Consider the following 21044-nt stretch of genomic DNA (forward strand, 5'->3'; position numbering starts at 1 on the left):
CAGTAAAATTATGGTTCCCTCTAAACATAAAAATATTAATAACGAATCAAATATCACAGGTAAACAACAAATTTTATATAATTGCACCCCCCAATGCTTCCGGATAAATAAATAAATAAAATTTGCAACATTTTGGCTCTGCATTCATATTTGATTGATCTTAATAAATTGCCATCTCCTTTCCTAATAAACTGTAATCTCTTGTTTCCGCCACAAAGTAAAATTTATTAGCGCACTCTTCTACCAGCAGGTCTGCATCACTCACAGCACAGTGTGCAAATTGTTCCAAGTATGCTTGGACATTATTCATAATTTATTTTTCTGCCCCAAAGTACACAATATATTGAAAGGTAATCACCACTAACTGTTCTCTGTTACTTTCCTTAATTAGGTGAGATAGCATTTATGTCACGTACAGTAGAGGAAACGCTGCAGTTTCCATTAAAACTCCATTTTTTTGCCATGGGTTGAAACACAGTGTTCACACAGAGAAAACCTTCTGAGGACAGGAAAGACTGGAGGTGGTATCTGGTAGGAGACGGCAACACCTCCACTTGAAAAGAACAACCCCTGTCTACCAAAATAACCCACTGGGCATGACAACAGCGATGGCTCCGAGAGGAAGAGTAGGTGTTTTGTCATGATGTTAAAGTTGCCATGGTAAGGGAAAAAAAAAAAAACACAGAATGAAACATCAACAACACAATTGTCAATCAAAGACATTTTTGCCCGTCAAGTATTAACCAGTGAACTCCTGGCCACCGCCAACGGAGCATCTGCTGCTCACTGCTTGGTGCAGGCTGGTGGGCGCTGTGGGCTGGAGTGGCCACAGCTCCCCTAGCTTCACATTTTGAGGTGAACCCCCTTGATCTGGGGCTGGTACGGGTACAGCTGGTGTGAAATACAGCATTAGACCTACTGCCCTCTCCTGGCAATCTGCTTCGATCACCAGAAGAGCTCATGCTTCGCTTCACCACAAAGAACCCTCTTCTAAAAAGTCATGCCTACTTCCACACTATTTATATACACACAAACCTACACACATGTATTGCCACCGATTTAAATTCAAGTAAATTGGATTAAACATGGTCCCTTTTATGTAGAAACACCCATCAGTCCATTACACCACTTATCGCATGCAGCCTAGGAGTGCCAAGCTGTATATTCTGGTTCATCTGTAAGAATAACCTGTATCACCTCTGGGCATCTCCATGTTTTTTACTCACTCTGTTGGGAACGTGTCTCAGTGTATTTTCATTAAAACACCTTCTTAGCAGTAATGGGCCACTGTTCTCATTTCAATGGTCCCCAAGGTTTCATGAAACAGTGTATTTAGCTGGCTCGCAGTTCCAAGTTTCCCTCCAACATTCAAAAGCTATTTTTAATTTTTTCAAAGAGGGCAGCCATGGGAAGAGCTTTGCACATCTTTTCTTTAAAGAGGAAAACAGTTAACTTTGTACACACAACAAAGCAACTTGAATTATTTCCTAAAGAGGGGTTTAGGCAGCAGATCTCATAGTTAGATAGGAGCACCCAGAAGAGCTGCAGTGCTGCCAACACTACATGCAGCAAGAGTTTGAAAGCAGGGCTGGGATCTCTCTGCTCCTGTTAGAGCAAAGGGGTGGCACCCTGGCTCCAGGAATCAAATCCACTTCCAAAAATGCCAAAAAGCAGCAGACCAGTGCGATTTGCAAAGCCAGCAAACACTGCTGAAGACAAGACAACTTACTACAGGCAGGAGGATACAGAGAAGCCCTCTGAGATGACCCCTGGTTTCCATACCAGACTGTCCTGTACCTCTGAACAGCACTGCTCCTCCGCAATGCTCAACTACCAGGAGGAGCTACTACAGGCTACCATCCCAGGTTTTCCTGTATACCAATAAAAAGCTTCTCTGAGAGCTTGGCATGACAAGGGAGGCCTCCTCGAGGCCACTACCCCAGACATGCATTGAGTGCTTCTCGTCTTCCCTTCTCTTCCCAGGTTGTGAGCATCCCCTTGCTCAGCCTGGTGGGATGGGAGAGGATGCTGAAGGGCAGGAGACAGCTCAGCTTCTGCACAGACATTCCCTGGCCTTTGGCCATGTCAGTCATTTTGATGGTGCATGTCTGGTTTCACATGGAGGAGAAACAGCCAGCCGTACAGGCTAAGCAAACACCCCGACTATAGGACTTTGCTCTCAGATCCCTTGGGGTCATCTGACCAGCTCAGAGTCCTTTGTGCAGAACTAAGCAGGACTCGTTGAGTGCTTTGGGGTATTCCTTTGTACTTCCACTCTAGCCCACAGCATAATGCTGTGATCCATCACTTCTTCCTTAATAAATGGAGTCTGAACTGGATTCAGCCGGACTGGATTCAGGAGGACAGGATCCTCCCATTCTGCCTCCCCTCCACAGGCAATGAGGGCTCCTGTCTGTAATCAAAGGTTATGACCCACAGACGTTTCCTATCCAAATCCAGTTGCCGCTTATCCAAACCCTTTCGTCTGTGCTAAATCATAAGCAAAAAGATGATGCTGAGAGGTCATGGTTCTCCAAGTCAGGAGGGGATGTGGTGGGGCAGCCAGGACCTACTCCCTCACTGCACCCATCTTGGCAAAGGGTGAACCAGCAAATAAAGGAATTTGTCTGGGGCCCCTTAAAACAAATTTACCTTCCCATAGCAAAAGAAATCCCTCAGATGTGCCTAAAGGCTTGGGGCAGGACTGCTTGGATTGGAAAAGCACAAACTCATCTCTTAACTGCAACAGCAAAGGAGTACTACAAAAAATCATCTCTGTGAGTGAAACTGTTACGTCTGCTTCGGACAGAGATAATTCTCTGCTGTTGAATTCAACCACTTCTGGGGTGAATGTTGCAGCAACTTCACCATACAGAGCTCTGGAAGAATTCAGGACACCTGAGGCACCAAATCCTTCACTCCAATGAAATTGCAGGGTGATTAAGCAGAGAGAATGTAACTATCCAAACTGTAATTTGGCCAGCACAATGGATCTAACACTCCTATTCTTGGGAGGAAAAAAAAAGTAAGTACTGTATTTGAAGTTCAAAATCTAATTAACTATTTGAGAAAAAGAATTCTGTTTTTAAAAGAAAATTCCTAAGAATATAAAGAGAATTAGTGCCAAAGTTTTTGAAGAACTGCATAAAATGGTATGAAAAACGTATGATATTATAATAATAGGAATGACTGGATTTGCTCAAACGTTCCTTATACCTTATAATACAAGAATAAAATACAGTGTAAATCCTTCTATCTACATAAGTTCCCCATACAGAAAAATCTCTCCTTTAATAGGTTTACACCTTTAACATGTATTAGTTTGGAAAAGTCCTAGGGTATAATTACACATCTTAGCTTGGCACATTAATAGCTGTTCCTTCATTTACTGATTTCTTTTACTGGTCAATTTGCTAGTTTACTATGCTGCTCTTACAGCTCAGTTTCCCAGCGGCACCCTCTGCCTGCAGACCCTGAGCTGAGAAGGGGAGAGGGTCCAAGCTGGCCACAGGCTGTGTGCTGCTTTACGGAGGTGAATTTTGATACCTTGCTCTCGGCCACCCACACGTACTATGCTCGTCTGAGATGCGGTATTTGCATCCACACGTGCCAGCAAGGCTGCAGGCAGAAGGAGGTGGAACAGCCCGCACTCCCTTGAAAAGCAGTGCAGAAATACACTCCTTGGGTCCAGGAGAAAACAAGCCAAGCAGGTCTTCTCCAGGGCTTTCTGCTACCTTGCTGGTCACATCTCCCTCACGTCTCCCACTGTGGACCATGTGTGTCCACATATCTCCCAGAGCCGTATTTTCTGCTTCACAAGCCTGTGTCCTGCCATGCTGCTCCTTCCCACTGTCCCCATGCTGTTTCCTCCCAAACCCACTCTGCCACCTTGCATCCCTTGATTCCTTTTTTGCTCCAGGAGGCTCTCGCTGATCACTTTGCTGCAAGTTCTTCTTCCTGATCCCCTGGAGCTCCATCCCCATCGCTCCTCTTTGGCTTCCCTCTCCCCAGTGGCTGGGCAGACCTGGAGAGATGCTCACCTGAGTGAGAATGCTCATCGTGCTCTGCCACTTACCTGGGAAAGGACCGTTTCCCCATGAAAGAGAAGGGACATCCCTAATAACATACCCTACCAGTCTCTGCAGGTTCACTTAACATCCCTCAGCTCCAGGCTCAAAGGCGAAGCTGGCATTCACTAAGCCTCAATCCAGCTTTTACAGTTTTTTTGACAGTTTAAGAGGGTTTTCTTGTGTTATAGCAGGGCCATTCATTTAATGGCTTTTCAGCACTGCCATTATAAACCAGAACTTTTCAGGTGTTTATTACTCAGCTTTTAAAATTGGCTCTATGCTGAAATTTGGCAAACAAAGTGTCAGCCTAGGAGAAAATTTTATTTTTTGCCAATTTTGTACTCTAAAAAAAAATGACCCCATTTTGGCCTTCATAAAAGTGTAGCTTTTGCTGCTTCTGTGACACTGGTGAAGTAACAAGTCAATATTGTAATATTGCCAGCAGAGCTGCAGTGATTTAATGCCTAAAATTGCTTTGAAGGTGAAGAGTGCTATTGAACTGCTAATTATTAACTATTATTACTGATCCTGCCGCACAACAAAGATGCAAGCAGAAAACAAAGGGAATATGAAACGTCACTGGGGACACGAGGCAGAATTGACATGAGGGTCTGGTGTGGTAAATGGAGGAGCTGGAAAACAAGAGTCGGGAGTGCTGGCAGGGTGAGGTCCTCCAGCCAACACAAGAACAGCCGAACTGATATGGAAATATTATTTTTCATTTTCCATAACAATATTTCAAATACCAATAAAATACAAATGATATTGTGCAGCCTACTCCACACCAAAGCTGGCAATGATGTAGTCAAGCTCTAACCCAAGCTGAGCTGAGGTTAACAGGGACCTCACATTGCTCAGCTGGAGCCAAGAGAAACTTTGCCATTGGTTTCAACATGCAGAAGACGGAGCCTTGAAGGTGCTGAGAATAGGCAATCTTGCCTCGGCAGACATACATCAACATAAAAATGGACTGGGAATTTCAAAGGGTAGCAGAGATGTAAGCATCCCCCTAATCTCTTGGATCCTTTCAAATCCCATCTGCATAGAGGTGGCAGCATCCACATCACACCCAGCCCAAAATCTGACCTAGGCTGATACAACTTGGCTGAACAGAGGGCAAAGCAAGCTATCTCCAGTCTAAACCTTCCAAACCACTATGCTGTATCACCTTCTTAAGGGACTGCGGTTACATAGAAGAAAGGTAGTAGGGAGAGTATTTCTTGTTTGGGGAAAAGAGTGAAGCAAAAGAGGCGAGCAAGGCCAAGGCACTCTTCCATTTGGAAAGTGTCGCATCAAAGCAGCCCAGAAAGGTCATCGGGGCCACTTTCCAACATAATAATAAGAAAAATCTATTTATCTTTCTGGAAACTTTCTGCTTGTCTAAGTGGCAGCTATTTAAATACAATTAACAAGCAAATGATTTTAAAATTACAATACATTTAATAAGGCAGCATCACAAACAATTTGCATCTCATTAAACTGCTTGAAGCTGCAGAATCAGCCTCCCAAATGGGCTGCACATCAAGTGGGAAACCCAGATGCAGCCAAGAGCTCTGCACAGTCCTCTGACACCGCACACATGCTGGGAGGATGGCAGAGTGGAGGGGCTCGGTGGTCCAGCTGAGCCCCAAGCTGGGACAACCCTGTGGGGAGCTCCAGCCACAGCTCATGGCACAAGGAAGGATGCCATGAGCTAAAACCTTGCTGGAAGTGGGTGTAAAACAAGGGAGGGAGGGAGGGAGGAAGGAAGGAAGGAAGGAAGTGTGTGTGTGTGTGTGTACATGTGGGATGAGCACTTTCTAATATACATTTGTGAACAGAGTTTAAAGAAATTTCAGCTATATGCATAATTAAAAGTTTAGAGATTACACTGCCACAAACCTTTAGAGATTGTTGCTGGGTTTGGACACACCTTAATTCCTAGGGGCCTCCTGCAGAAAAATCCCATGCTGACGTGTGCAGCAGGAAAACCCTCAAACAAATAACAGTTTTAAAAGCTTCCAACTCACTTTCAACTGTGATTTACTGTGGTGGCTCCATTTAACCGGGAGGATGCAGGAGCACTTCCCAGATCACACACCACTTCCCCACGTGCCTTTGGCTTCCTTTAGAAGGACACACTGCTGCACCAAGACACACTGCCTGGATTACAGCCTAGGACACAGGCTTTGCAAGGCACAGCTTTGTATGGGTACCTGTGTGGGTAAAGGTTGCCTGTTTTTCCTGTCAGCCATTCGAGACCCTTATTGTAGCCCATGGAGGGGACTGATCTGGCAGGAGGCCACCACCAGTGGAAGGGAAGGAATATAAACAGTGGCTCTATAGGTGATGCAGTAACAGATTCATAGATGGATAAGGAATAAAGCTTTAATTTCAATTATCAGAAGGCTTGAAGGTGAGGACATTAATGAAAGAAGATGTCCCTAAAGAAGTCACTTTGCACAACGGGCATCAAGTGCTGGCACCATCTGTAATGACTGCAACTTGTGCACCAACCACACCTTTAGTCTGAAAGCTTGCTCCAAAGCACTTCATGAACTGAAAAGGCACAAACAATGCTTTTCTAAAGTTTAGCACAAATACTGATATGACCTTTTACTTTCTGAGCCTAAAACCAGTCAGGTTCTGGAGCTGCACCTGACAGTCATCTAATACTGCACAGCACAATTATATACAACACTGGCAGAAGAGAGCGAGAAAATAGTTTACAATTGAATCTGCAGAGGAAATTTGGGTAAGTTGAATGTAATTATCCATTTGGAAGCTGTCCAAGGGCTGGGACTGCTCAAAACCAGGAGGGAAGCTGTAACAAGCGACTGGTTTTGCTCGTACTTTGAAAGGCAGCACCTTTGAGCTGCCCTGTGGGTGCTTCTTGGTGGGGAGAGCAGAGCTAAGGGCATTGCCCATGTTGCTCCGGCCAGGGAGTCTTTGCTGGGATCCAAGGGACCCATTCTGCTGCTGCCGGGGTGGGGTTGGAGGCACCCATGCTCCACAGCATCTTTGCGAGGGCAGGGCAGCTTTGGGAAGCCTGGTAAAAATCAGATAAAGATGGAAAAAGTGACTAATAATAAATAACTAACACTGGTAGAAGCAAACTTGTCCTGCCAAACAATGTGCATGCAACCGTCTGCTCTGGGTAGGGCTTGTCGGAGAAGCCCTGGAGCCCTCCCAGTGGTTCCTGGGTCTCTCCATCCCCGATGCCGTCACCCCTAGCGTGTGTCACCCCAAAGCTTCCTGCCCAGAGATGCCGCCGACTATTGACTTAGGCCTCCTGCATTTCTTTTTCAGACCTGTGGTTTTGTAGTTTGTCAAAACAGGATACTCGTTAAATTTAAAATGTTACGATTTTAAACAAAGACAAAATAGTTATTGCTGTTTTAGCAACCAGACATCAGGCTCTCCTCATGCACACACCTTTTTTTTTGGTTTTCAAAGGTCTTGTCCATGCCTGCCAGCACACTATCTCTGCAAACCTGGATGCGAAGACAAGTGCCTAAGCAAAACAACGATCACTTTCTATGAATTACTGAACATGTGTAATTCATTTATCTGCAATATTGTGCTAAACTCAGCTCCAATTAAACAAACGAAAACACCTGCTTAGCACACATAGATCTTTCCATACCTCAGGGGAAGATACATCAGTGTGCTCTGTAGTACAATCTGGCTCAGAAGCCTACACTAACAATGCAAGGCTGGGATTTTTTTTTTTCCCCAAAGGCACATAGGCAAGGAGAAAAAAAAAATGCAGACAGTGAGATTTTTGGGAAGAGTATTTGTTTTTAATAGTTATATCTTCAGCACATGCAGATCTGTAACGTCATCAGGGTCTTCCAATGGGCACCTGGAGCCAAGGGCACGCATCACTCCAGAGAAAAAGGTGGGACGATGAAAACTTTAAACACATGTAACTGGCCCCAGACTTCATGATATTGTAAAACTACTGAAGAGACCTCACATATCAGATCTATTGAGTTGGGGAGAAGACGTTTCCTTCTCTTGTTCTGTCCATGGACCACAAGCACCCACCAGCACTGTGGCACGCCCCTGCTGTTCTTCCACACTGATGTGTCACACTAACATACAGCCCGGGCTCACCCCGACATGCTGGCCACAGGGGTGAGACCACTTCAGGCGCCCCAGATGACCAAGCAGCAGCAAACAAGCCACAGCCTCATCTCACACATGTTTTGAACCAACTTAGGGGCATCCCTTTGGGGTACCTCTGAAAGAGGGGTGCCACTGGCACCCCTGCCCAGGGTCTAGGGGCTCTGAGTGCTTTGCTCAGTGCAGCAGCTGCCATCAGGAGTGCCTGCAGCCTGCCAGATCCCCTACATTTAACTCATTTCCTATTCTCTACTCAGCCGTCGACAGACAATAAGCTGTCAATCAGATCCCCACGAGAACATTTACAATTATCTCCCCTCTTCCACACCTCAGCATGGCCCCGTATGAAGAGCCCCATCCTCAACTGTTCACACAAGCCATTTGCAACTCTTCTATTGCCATAACTGCCCTGACTTGAGAGGTGTGTTAGGAAATTGAATTTCCTCGTGTTTTCAAACAGAAGTACTTTGGTGGCAAAGCACAGAAGAAAAATAACAGGCCTCCTACAGGCATGAGGAAAGGCAACCAGGAATGGACAAACTGCCCTAGTAATTATTATAGAAGGAATATGACTGTTTGCTGCTTTTTTTTTTTTTAGTTTATCTTTTTTCAGGGAAATCAAAATTACAAACTGAAAATGTATTTTTTTTCAGTTTTGTTTTTCTTTCCTTTTTTATAAGACAGGGTGGTCCCCTCCACTCATTCCTGCAGAATTAGCAACAGAACACCACCACAACCTTGCAGCTGGCCCTGCTGCTCTGATGTCTCCACTGCTGGGCTCTGCCAGAAGAAATGGGTAGACATAGTTAAGTGAAGGGCTCAAAATGAGCACATTTTCCAAGCAACCAGTCTAAAAAATAACAACCATGGGCATCATAACCATACCTTAACTTGTAGGGCCAGTTGGGGAAAACGTGATTTAAAAATATCTCTCCTATTCCAGGGAGGAATTGTCAATGCTTTTGGCACACTCTCCGAACACTTCAGCCCATAAGCATGGCCAAGACAAGTCTTTGGGCCCATTCCTCATAGCACCAAAATCATCACCATTGCTAAATTAGGTCAAATTCAGTACAGTCACTGTTCACTACACTGTGACTTCACCGATTTCCTGCTCAGCTGCCTGTTCAAGGGTTACTGTGGGTAACGGTGAGGAGGCATCCACTCTCCTATTAATTATTTGGGTAGCATCTTTGATGGCTGTCAAACAGAAAGGCAACTATTGCCATTATGGCTCTTTTCCTCGCATTTTAATCCTTGTGCAGAATATTTCTACAACCTTTTTCTGATGAAAAATAACCTGATATTTCCCCTCTCCTTTAAAATGTTTACCCTGCTCCGAATCTGCAAGGTGTAATATCATCAAGGAAGGTCAGGTTTCAGAGAAGCTAATGGCTCCGCTGTGCGCTCCCACCACTTTGAAAAGACGAACAATAGTCCCTCAAGTGTTGCTGCCGGTGGCACAGCAGCAATCCATGACGGAGGGTTAGAAATCTGAAATTAAAATAAACTGCTTAAATCCTGCAGATACAGAGAGAGATGCAGGAGACCGAATAAAATGGGACAGTCTCTTAACCCAATCAACAAAGTGCTCATTGTTCCAGTTTAAGACAAGTAACACAGCAATAAATACTGAGCAAAGGAAGTTAACCTGTATCCACAGCCTTTGAATAAACACAGAAGTTGAAAGTAAAATTAATGCAAGGCCTTTGGCTCTTGCCAACTTCTGCTTTACTCCTTCTTGCTTGGCGTTGTTTTTACTTTTGGGGATTTTCTTTGTCTTCTCTCTTGTTATTCCCGCTTTCCTGTATAAACTCCTTATCACACAGTAAAAGGACAAACAGAAGGAACCGCCAGCACACAATCAAACTACGTGAACAACAGCTCAGCTGCATTCTGCAAATCCATCTGGGTGCAGATAACCAGGAAGAAAAGGGCTGGGCAAGAGGCTGACCCACAGCCCCCATGATGCCACGACAGCCCTTGCCTCCTTCCCACAGCACTTCTCCCCATGAGTGACCACGTGCAGCCCTGCAGATGGCTTTAACCACCAAATCCAGTATAATGTTTACACTGTAGGACAGTACAGACAGTATTTGGCATCTCAGGAAGATACAGGCACGTTCATCTCTACTACAAGAGTCTAAGCATTCAGCTCTAAATACGAGTAGGAACAAATGCCTTGGTTAGTTTCCATTTTTCCCGATCCACTCCCATGCCAACACCTCAGCCAGTAATACAGGTTTTCACAGTGAGCATTAATTCTGACTTCGCTTTTAAATCACATTTTCTTCATTTGAGCATTATTATATTCCATAGAACCAGGCGTGAACATCATGCAAAAGGCATTCTGGTCCACGGTTGTGAATACAGCTGTGTAGGCAGAGGAATATTTGTTTTCCAAGTAATTTGTGCACATTCACAAAATTACAGCTGTCTGCAGTTCTCCTGAAATATCTGCCCTGCTGTTTACAAGTCATAAAATATAATCTGTCTTTTGTTGGGTTCCAATTGGTAAATTTGAAAAAATATATATATATATGTGCATGATTGTGTTTTTACACTCTGATTGGCTGCTCCCCATTACATACTGACAATTAACCCTGTACAACACCAGCACTAATATGAGGAGCCACTGGCCCAAGGCAACAGCACACAGACCTTTGTGAGCGCCACATGGGCCTCTCATGCAGTTTACAGATTGTTCATTGAGTTGCATTTCACTTTTACTCCAGCATAACCGTCCCATAAAGGCCACATGAAATGGAAACAGGGGTCACAACCCAGCTCCGGACAACATGGTTACCACTTTGGCTTGAACACAGCTCACATTGGGATGGAGCTGGGAGGTTCATCAATTAATAATATGGGCAGTGACAGATCATCAAACTGGTCTTTATGTACCAATTCGTGCAAGCAAAGCCAACAAGATCAAAATCACTGAATTTGCACTGTGGCTAGGCTAGTGGTGGCAGCAGGTTTGCTTCAGATGTTTATCCATGCTTTCATATTCAGCCAAAACACTTCTACTGATTTTTAATTTTTTTTCCCCAATGAAAGATGGAAGAATTTTCACAAGTATTTCTGATTTTTGCCTTTTGCTTCACATCTGTTAGATTAAAAAAACAGTTTTTTCGAGAAATTTTCTGCAAGCACAAAATACTGTTTGCTAGGACAACAAATTCCTTGGGACATAAATTTTCCACGGCAAATGTATACCACACTGGCATAATAGAAACCAACCCAACTCAAGGCGCAGGACACAAACCACGAATAATTCTTTGGCCCTAAGTTTTGACAAGGAGCGAAGTGCACAAACCCAAATATCCTATGAAGAAATAGCAGTGGGCATGATCACTGCCGCTGTGCACACCTGTCTGAGATCCCATGACTCCAGCGTACTCACCCGACGGTGGTCACTTAAACCTAGGAGACACCTGGCCTGAGCTACCTAACCCAGTGCTGCAACCCATCAGGGGTCCACGGGGCTGCATAGATATGTCAGAAAAGGCTTGAAATTGAGATGTGACACACAGGTTAATAACATAAAAGCTGTCCAAGTTAAAAAAGCGCATGGCACAGCGAAACAACTGAGAAGAAAGCACTGAGATTTGATAAGCATTGGGATACGCCCCGCTTCAGAAACTCTCAATCAGTGCACTCCACCACACTATGTACTCAATGCATGCTGGCACATGGCGTGAGCTATGGAGCTGTGACACAACTCCCACAACGTAACGCGACAGAAGACCATTTTCTGAGGTGCAAATGACACCAAGGTACGGCATCGGTGACCTCTGCGGCTCCAGCCTCCTTGTGCTGCTCTCTGACAGCCATTTGCTACCTGAGTTCCACCCTTCATCCTCTGACCTCCTTTCAAAATACAATTTCAAAACTTTTTCAGCTAGACAAGCTGAACCCAGGATGTAGATTTTCCAATTAGTCTCTGTTTAAACATCTGTTGGTAGATTGCATTTAACATCAGTTATGTGAGCAAAGCACAATTTGATTAGGATGTCTGAAACGGAGCCAAAGTCTGCAAAATAATAGCTCAATTAAATTTTGTTTTGCTTTCATTTGTCTTATACTTTCCTGAGTGTGATACAGTTGCATATAATCAAGTAAACTAATTCCCTTCAAAATGAGAGATTTCAGTGCCTTTTCCATCTCCCTTCAAAGTTTATTTAATAATCTATTCCATCTTCTCCATGCTTCATCGAACTTCATCTTGACACAAAGTACATTTCTTTCTTCCTCCTTCAGTCTACTTTAAATTTCTAGGCTTTCAGTGGCTTCAGATTATGCACTGTTAACACTACAGCTTTAATAGATCAATAATTTATAAAAGGCAGATTACACTTATCAGGAAAATAAAAACATTTCGGCAATGCAACAGCCTTTTCCTTTGCACTCACCACAAACCACTTTGCCAACCCGACGACACAGCTGTAAAACTGTCAAGCTTCGAAGCCACATCCAATTCCAATTGTTTCCCTGGGTTTAGCTTCTACGTATTCTGTTATGTTGCACTTGTTGCCCTGAAACTTCAATATTAGCTCTAGAGATTTAAACACATCAGGCAAACAGCTGCTGTCCTCCGCTCAAGCAAGCTACATCAAAATGCCTTCTCTCTCTCTCCTGCTTTTTTTCCTTCTTTCTTTTAAACAACTTGCTGCAACTCAAGTATTTCTGGCAAACTTGATGGTTTTAGGGCAAAATTCACCTCTGTGATCATCACTGCAGACTCCCCCACTGCATACTGTGTTTAGTTGGAGCAGGAGCACCAGAGCTTCCCCATGCTGACCAAAGAAACTTTGCCTTGAGAATTAAAAAAAAATAAAAAAGTCACAGTAACTTAGCTGTGATGTAGATGTGTACGTGATTTAAATTTAAACATTAAACATTTAAACGTTAACTTCTTTCGCACTTCTGTTGCAAGAAAAAAAAAGCCCGCTTTCTTTGAGAGATTTCTTTTATAGAAGGAGTTTTTTGATACGTAGTACTTTTCCTTTACTGTTTTTTTAACATATTTGTTGCAAAGTGTGAACACAAAGGGACAAGCTGAAATAGGTATCTGGCAGGCTCTTCCCCAGTGCGTGCTGCTGAAAGCCACAAGCACTACTGCCACTGTTCAAACCTGTTATTTTGCTGCAGAAAGGCAACGGACTCCCAGCATCGGTCCAGCTCTGCCCTGCCCTGCCACCAGCAGTGATTTAAAATACTTCTGCAGCAAAACAGCCTTAAAAATTAGAGGCAGCTGATGTCCGTAGAAGTTCAAAATGGGATATGTCCTATTTAAAATGTAGAGAGCTACTAAATATGACAACCATCTGATGTATGAAAATTATTCACAACCGAAAACAGACAGTCTGGAAATAGCTGGGATGACTTCATTTAGACAGAATTACCCAAATCTGTTTCTAATATACACAGTACACATAATAAATTTTTACAATATGACAAGGAAAACAAACTTAATAAAAGTTCCTGATCTTTTGTTACACAAGCAAGCTATAGCCACGATATGTTTATAATATTTTGCCCATGATATCACAGCTAAGTAACAAAAGCTAAGCAACACAAAAAACCAGTTACTAGGTATGACTTCACCTCACGACTCCCATAACAGCATCGCTGTGCACGTTGCCCCAGCGCACCAGCTTCCCCAGCCTACAGCCCGTGCTCGACAAGTACTCTCCATGTCACTTTTGACTAATAGTTTCCTTTTCTCCTTCTCCCAGGCACCCTTTGACTTGGGAAGCTGTGGGTTTCTGTGATGAGAGTTTGTTTTTTTCCAACTACACCAGGACTCATCTGAACGGTAAGGGATTTTTAGCCTGTTTCCTTCACTCCTGGTTATTTGACAAGTGCTTGAAAACCCTGTTATAAACAATCTCTGTAGGAAAACAGATGATGTCTTACGATCACAGAAGGTAATTTTTTCAAGAACCCAACTTTCTGAGCATTTCCCAGATGCACCGCGTCAATCTTCCTGTGTTTGACTATCTCAGCTGGTTTTCCAGCCTGGGCATTTTGCCAGGTGGGCCGGACTGCCCCTCATTGTCACTTCTCTTCGATGGCACTTGCACCCACTGCTGTTATTCCAGGCTTCAGGAAATTTTCTAACCACTGGAGAGGCTCCAGCGCTGCGCACTAATAAGTTGCAGATTGCAGTGCTTTAAGTGTGTGTGTGCACACGTGTGTCAGATCGGGGCCACGGTTTGTAGGAGGAGGGGGGGAAAAAACAGTAGTTCAAAAATGCTGCCTACTCAAATTGACAGAAAAGTGACCCCTGCACTTCATCAGAAATTCCTGCAGACTGACAAAATAAAGGAGTTTGCTTTTATCACACACAGTAAGCCGCATATGGAAAAATGGAAACACTACATCACTCGACCTTAGGTTGCCCCCTTTTCAACCACAGATGAATATTATGTACAAAAATTGTAAATCAATTTGAGATGTATTAAAGGAGATTCTCTTTTTCTCTATTAAAGGTAATACCTTTTAATCTCTAGATTTATTTTGTAATGTCAAGTAAATGAGAAAAACTTAATTTCCCTAACTGAATTTTGTTACTCTTAAGTCTATGTAGCATCTCTGCATGGTGTTCACATAATTTCCTACACTTTGCCTGCATCAGGAAATAGTGAGCAAGCATCACTTACCCAACACTGAGTCACAAATATTTGCCTACATTAACAGAGTATTAAAAGCCATTTTAAACAACTTAAGGAAATTGTGCTAGCCTTTGAACTGTGATTCACTGCTATGAGAAATAATGAAACTTTTCCTCTTCTAAAGGCAAAAATCAGCTGCCGCAACCTCCTTGTAATACTGTCCTAGTGTGCACCTTCGTCTCACAGATCCCTACACAAAAGATTTCTTTGCTTAATGAAACTGCTCCTGAAATTTTCCTATGCTTAGCGTTGGGTACTTTGAAATTTCAATCTTTTCACATCCTTGAACTCTCATCAACATCTTTTTCCAGACTGTGTCAATAAAATTGATTACTTGCAGTTCTGAACTCTGTTCTGCACATGGAAATAAAACAATTTGTTTTAAAGTATTTTCTGAAGAAAGCAGAACTTGGCAATCATATCTACAAGATCAAAAAAAGGAGAAAAAAATGGATGAACCAACCAACCAAACCTTCCCCACAAAAAGCAAAACAAAAAGAAACCTCTCCAGCAAACAAAAGAGAAGCCGCGTCCTGATTTTATCAGGCCAGAAATGCAAGCTAAATTTCTGACACACACATCATCAACCTTACGGTTGTTCTTCTGACTGATATATCTCCCTGTTGGAGAGGAACAATCTTTTTGGATCATTAATACATGCATTAATTTGTTATCAATTCTAGCTCACTGTACTTAAACTGCTCCGTACTGTGGCTCAAGAGTGCCTTGACAGTGCTGGTGCAATCACGTACGTAAGGACCCCTGACTACCAGCTTGTTGAGATGCCTCATACCTACAACCGATCTGTTGCTTTTACAAGTTTAATCTTGGTATTAAGGAGCTGATTGTGGAACCATGTCGCTATAACATCTTCAGCCCAGCTGTACATCATATAAACCGCAATAGGAGGGGGCAGGCTCCCATGATTCTGAGCAGCAGTGCGTACCTTTAACTCCCTAATCTGTAATACTACAAAATACCGCTCTCATTTCTTCCCAAGCACAAGTGGACTACCAGCAAGGGTCCAGCAGTGTTATTCCTAATTACCTTTTTTTCACTCTTGATCCTGTGGCGCTCATAATTAGTTACCTGGGGCTGCAATCCAATTTGAAGTGATGACAAGAAAGTGATCCATGAAAAAGTAATAAGTTAAATCCAATTTCAGCCTTCCTCTAATTAAATGCACATGGAACTAATGACTCAAACCCTACCATTTCAGTGATAATGGTAATTAGCGAGGTGGGAGTCGCTCTCTTTTTTCAACACTGTAGGTGTAAACCACAAGGTAAAATGGCAGGAGCACTCTTAATTACATGTGTCATTTTGTCAGCAATTTACACATTTCTGACCAGTCAGGAAGGTTTCATTTGTTTTCCCTTTCCCCAAGGTGGGCAAAACACGGCCGGATTCCAGCACTGCCAGCCCCGTGGCCCTGCTCCCAACATGGTCAGAAATCACATTTTTTTAAAAAACTACTCTCTAAATGTTTAATGTCAAAGCAGAAAACCTGCTAGAAACTCGTACTCGGGGTTCTCTAACAAGCCACGGGGCTGGAAATGAGGGATCCTGCCTTCTGTTTTCAGTTTTGCCCTCTAGGACCAACTTCTTTATAACATGCAGATGCCAACCACCCAAATACCCCAGCGGGAACCACGCACCCCAGCGCCACTGGAGATCTGCAGCTCTCTGACCTCGGGCAAGTCACTTAGTATCTCTGTGGTAGGGTTTACACAGCTATAAAATGAGAATAATCATATCTGCTGACAGTACTTTGCATTGCCAGCTCTCCCAATACACTGGTATTTTCCTAGAAGCCACTTTCTTTTTGGAATCATATAATTGCAGGACAATCATAGACTTCTTTCAAGAAAAACAACTGTGTTCATCACCTTTCTGCTCTGTTTGTAAAGTTGGAAAAACTGAATAATAAAGGCTTTTAAAAAAAACCTAAAAGGGCAGCAAAAAAAGGCCCACAGGTTTCACTGAAAAAAACCCTTAGTATCAAAATTTTCAAGCTGATCATGTAATTTTGAGGACCTGACTCAGATTTGGTTCTGTTTGTGGAGTGGATGATATTTGCACTTCAGAGGCGTACTCCAAGAACTGACTAACACCTATAGCTGGGCCTAGGGATGAAAAATAAAAAAGCTATGGGTCCTTTGGTAGAAACCACCAAAACTCAGACACCCTGCAGAAGTGAAATCGCGACCCAACTAATGTTGGTGGCAAAATCCCCGTTGGTTTGACTGAGGCCAAATTCAGATCAACTCCTGCGTGTAAGACCGAAACAGAGATATTCATACAAATAGAATAAATACACCTCCAAATTTATTTCCCCACCCAAATTATCTGCTGAGACACAATTTCTTTACCAGTTGTTAAATTTACCACTATGTAAAAAAGGTACACTGCATGTAAAACCTAAGGCTATGCAACCTGGTGCTTGTATGCTCCAAGCAAAACAGAGAATACGCTTCCCTTCACTTTTCAGCGTTCATTACGCTGTTGAGCTAATGATTTCTAATGTCATAAAAAACACTAATAATTGCCCCCAAATCAAGCTACAGTCATTTTTTTCCCGCCCTCTTCTGTTTCTCAAGATACAGGAAAAAAATATTCAGATAATATACCATGCAAATTAAATTCTACAAAAGCCTAGCCAAAAGGCTGCTTTAAAAAGCAGCGGTATGCAAAGGCGAGGACAGCTCTGTCCTCTCAGCCTCCCCCTCCCCCGTCTCACCCCAAAAATCTAACCCAAACCCAAATTCTTTTCTTGGCTGTGACTTAAAGGGAAGATTTATTTTCTGTTTTGCCAACAGAAAACAAAAGTTTCCATCTTAGTAATTTCATTATTTCTTCTCTCCAAACACACACAGCTTAACTATCCCACAACAAATCTCATTTCATCACATAAAAAAGTCAAATGATGGGTTTTCATTGCAAGATACTGACTTGAACGTCCTGTATCTGTTTTCAGTCTGGTATCCAACTTTCAGCTCAATGCAACACATAACATTTACGTCTTCAAAAAAAATTGTATTTTTAGTATTGCCAAAACACACATGCACTTCTACTTTCTTGGGAGAAAATGGGTCTCTTGATTTGTTTCCAATCTGTGTGCTCTTGCCAGCAACTAAAATGCCTGAAGAACCAAAATGAATAATCGTTAAGAGCATCAGCAATTAAAGCTGCAAATTTTAATCAATACATCTATTAATACAAAGATATATTTACCTTGGCCAGAAAAAATGTGCACATTTTCAAAATCCTAAGCACCCCTGGCTTGTTAAATTATTTGTTTCACAGACTCAAGGAAATCAAGTGTCTATGGCAAATATATTATCAAACATGTTATAGCCTTTTTTTCACTTCCAGTAATTTTCATGGGGCTGGTACTTTTTATATTCTTTTCCCAACTGCTGGTTACTAAATCCACTCCTTAACTTTCAATTTTCTTTTGTTTGTGTCATCAGGCTGTGAAACCAGAGGTCACTGCCAAATATAAAGCACAGCAGTGTGAGATAGGCTCAAAATGTGAGTCATCGTGTATGTGGAGAATTACTTTTTTTTTTTTCTACTATCAGCAGAGCGCATCTCCACTCCTGTGTCAAAATTCTTATACACTGAATGTCTGAAAATTTGCTAAAAGCGGGTCTCCAGGTGGAGTTATCAAGGTCAAGAGAGCCCAAAGACATCACTGGAGCCCATTGTCATGTAAATGCTACTACTACAGGCGCTGTGCCCCAGTGCAGCCACGGGATACCAGGCTATGTTTAAACACCATGGCTATTCTATCAGTGCATAAAGAAGGAATATAGGAAGTTATCCATGAGGCGGTAACAGATTAGCTACATCGCATATACGAGATTAATTTTCTGTGTCTGTTTGTGGCAGTGGGGTTTACACGACAAAGCCTGCCAGCCAGAACTGAAGGTGGGCTGAGCTCTTCCAGCAGCGTCCCCTCCTGGGGCAGGCAGGACCATGGGGCATCTCATTAGGAGAACCAGCACGCCAGGTGAATGGCACCCTTCTCCCCTCCATTTCATGCAAACACAGCTCCACAGCACTCCTGTTAGGGAGCTTTTCACCAGTGCCCTAACCAAGCACAGCAGAGATAAGCAATGCTTGTGGTATTCTTCTTATGCATGAAGTCTGCTGGAAAAAAACAGGTAATCGCTAACTGCTGTGGCTATCCAATGAGACATCTATATTTATAAACTAAGTGCAAAGATGACTCGATTCATTACTTCAGCAAACTCTCAAAAAACAGCGCACTTCCACCACCCTTGACATTTATTCTATGTACTGTCAGCAACGGGTATTGCCTCGTCAGTGCGGTACCATCCGACTTCATGGGCTGCGGGTGCTTGCGTGGGTGCAGTTTTATTCAAAAAATTCAAGACCAACACCACCATCTCCTTTTAGCAACCGATTTTCATCGCAGGGATGCGCTCAGGGTCTGTTACATTCAAGAGGATTTCCAGTACGTTAAAGACCGCAAAAGCACCAGGACTGAGGACGGGGAGGGGGGGAAAAAGACTGGGCAGTCATTTGAATCAGTGAGTGACAGGCTGGGCCAGCTCCCTGTATACATTAATAAATTAGAATTTTAATTGTGTCTCTAACTGCAGGAGCTGCTCCGGTACTTTAATACATACCAACAATTGGCTATGTTATGGAATCCGCGATGTGGCCTTCACTGTTGACCTCTGCAACACAATTCCCAGTCTGACTACGGAAACTGTTTGGTTTGATCCTTTCAACTTATTTGAATCCTGACAAATAAGCTCACAGCTGAAAGGTCAACACAGTCATATTTCATCCTCTGGAGCTATTCTTAAGACATCTGCACAACAAAGCACTTCTTTTAGTACCTGACACTGGACCTAGCCAGCACAATCTCTCATTAAAAATGTCCCCAGTGGAAGAGTCTATTAAAAGGCATATGGATCAGCTATGGATTTACCAAATAAAATATTTTTGAAAGCATTAACGTAACACTTTGGATTATGGCGCTCTACACTGCCAATAAAATGTATATTTGCCCAATGACAAAATGTTTCATACTTTCCAAAATAATAGCTCAGCTATAAAGTGTGAGGTGTTGTCCGGCAGCCTGAGCACGGGGGTGGGAGCCAGGAACCCATGAATCTTAATCCTACCTCTAAAACCAATTCCCTCTGTGAACCTAAGCAAGTCACTTAACCTGCTTCCCTCAGTTTCCCAGTCCAGAACTGGGATAATGCTACTTACTTATCAGACTTTCCTTCTGGGGATGTTTTGGAGATTAGTATTTGCAAAATGCTTTGAAGATGAAATCACTACACGAAGGCTGGAAGTTGTCCACCAGGGCCAAGGGCTACGGTTAATAGCTATTCCTCACTCAGGAAAAACTCCCCTTGAAGTCAGCTTTATTTAGGTAAGAACCTCAGGATCGAGCCCTCTCACTTTACTGTCAAGGCCTTTAGTGATGGGCTTTACCTTCCATATTCTACTACATATTTAAAGAGCCTAGGATCCGTATTTTTGGAGGAAAATAATCTGAAGTACATATAAAAGGCAAGAGATGCAGCAATGCTGTCAGGGAACTCATGGTGATAGTATATCAAACTAAAAAAAAATTAGAAAGAGCAAAACAGACATGAGTTTGACAACGTGCTATGACAACAAGCAGAAAAAAAAAAAGAAAGAATTTGGGGCTACAGAGGCTGAAGCATCAGATATAGAAGAGCGAGATAAGATAAATGTCCCAGCTACAGGGCTTTGTGTGACTGCAGCTGAACTGCTGTACTCAGTAACTTATTATCAAATATACAGTGACACACTGCAACTGCAAAGAGAGCAATAATAAAAGCAATAACCAGCTGCAAACCAGCAAAGTGGTCAAGGGTCTAGAAGTGCTGGTTTTCACAATACATAAAGAACTAGATACATATAATTTGCCAAAACTGGCAAGTACATGTTAGTATCTCGGATGTTTGAGGAGTGTGAACACGAGGCAAGGCAAGGGACTGACTCAGTATTTATACAAGCAATATTACTTGGAGCAAGAGGATGGAATTAAAGTGGAAAGTTCCTGAGCGTGTGCTTTGTTATGGAAAACCATCCAAAGGAAAATAATAGCGGTCCCACCACCGCTTGGGATTTCTAACACTAGAACAGAAAAAAAAAAAAAAAAAGGAAAATG

At 42.9% G+C, this 21044-nt stretch overlaps 1 protein-coding gene across 6 annotated transcripts in view; it reads right to left on the reverse strand.

The window, feature by feature from the left end:
• FOXP1 (forkhead box P1) overlaps positions 1-21044 on the reverse strand; it is a 387025-nt gene that overhangs the window by 90640 nt on the left and 275341 nt on the right. The gene's annotated exons all lie outside the window — the stretch shown is intronic.

The sequence above is a fragment of the Phaenicophaeus curvirostris genome, chromosome 11 (genome assembly GCF_032191515.1).
Source record: "Phaenicophaeus curvirostris isolate KB17595 chromosome 11, BPBGC_Pcur_1.0, whole genome shotgun sequence".
NCBI classification, from domain to species: Eukaryota; Metazoa; Chordata; class Aves; order Cuculiformes; family Cuculidae; genus Phaenicophaeus; species Phaenicophaeus curvirostris.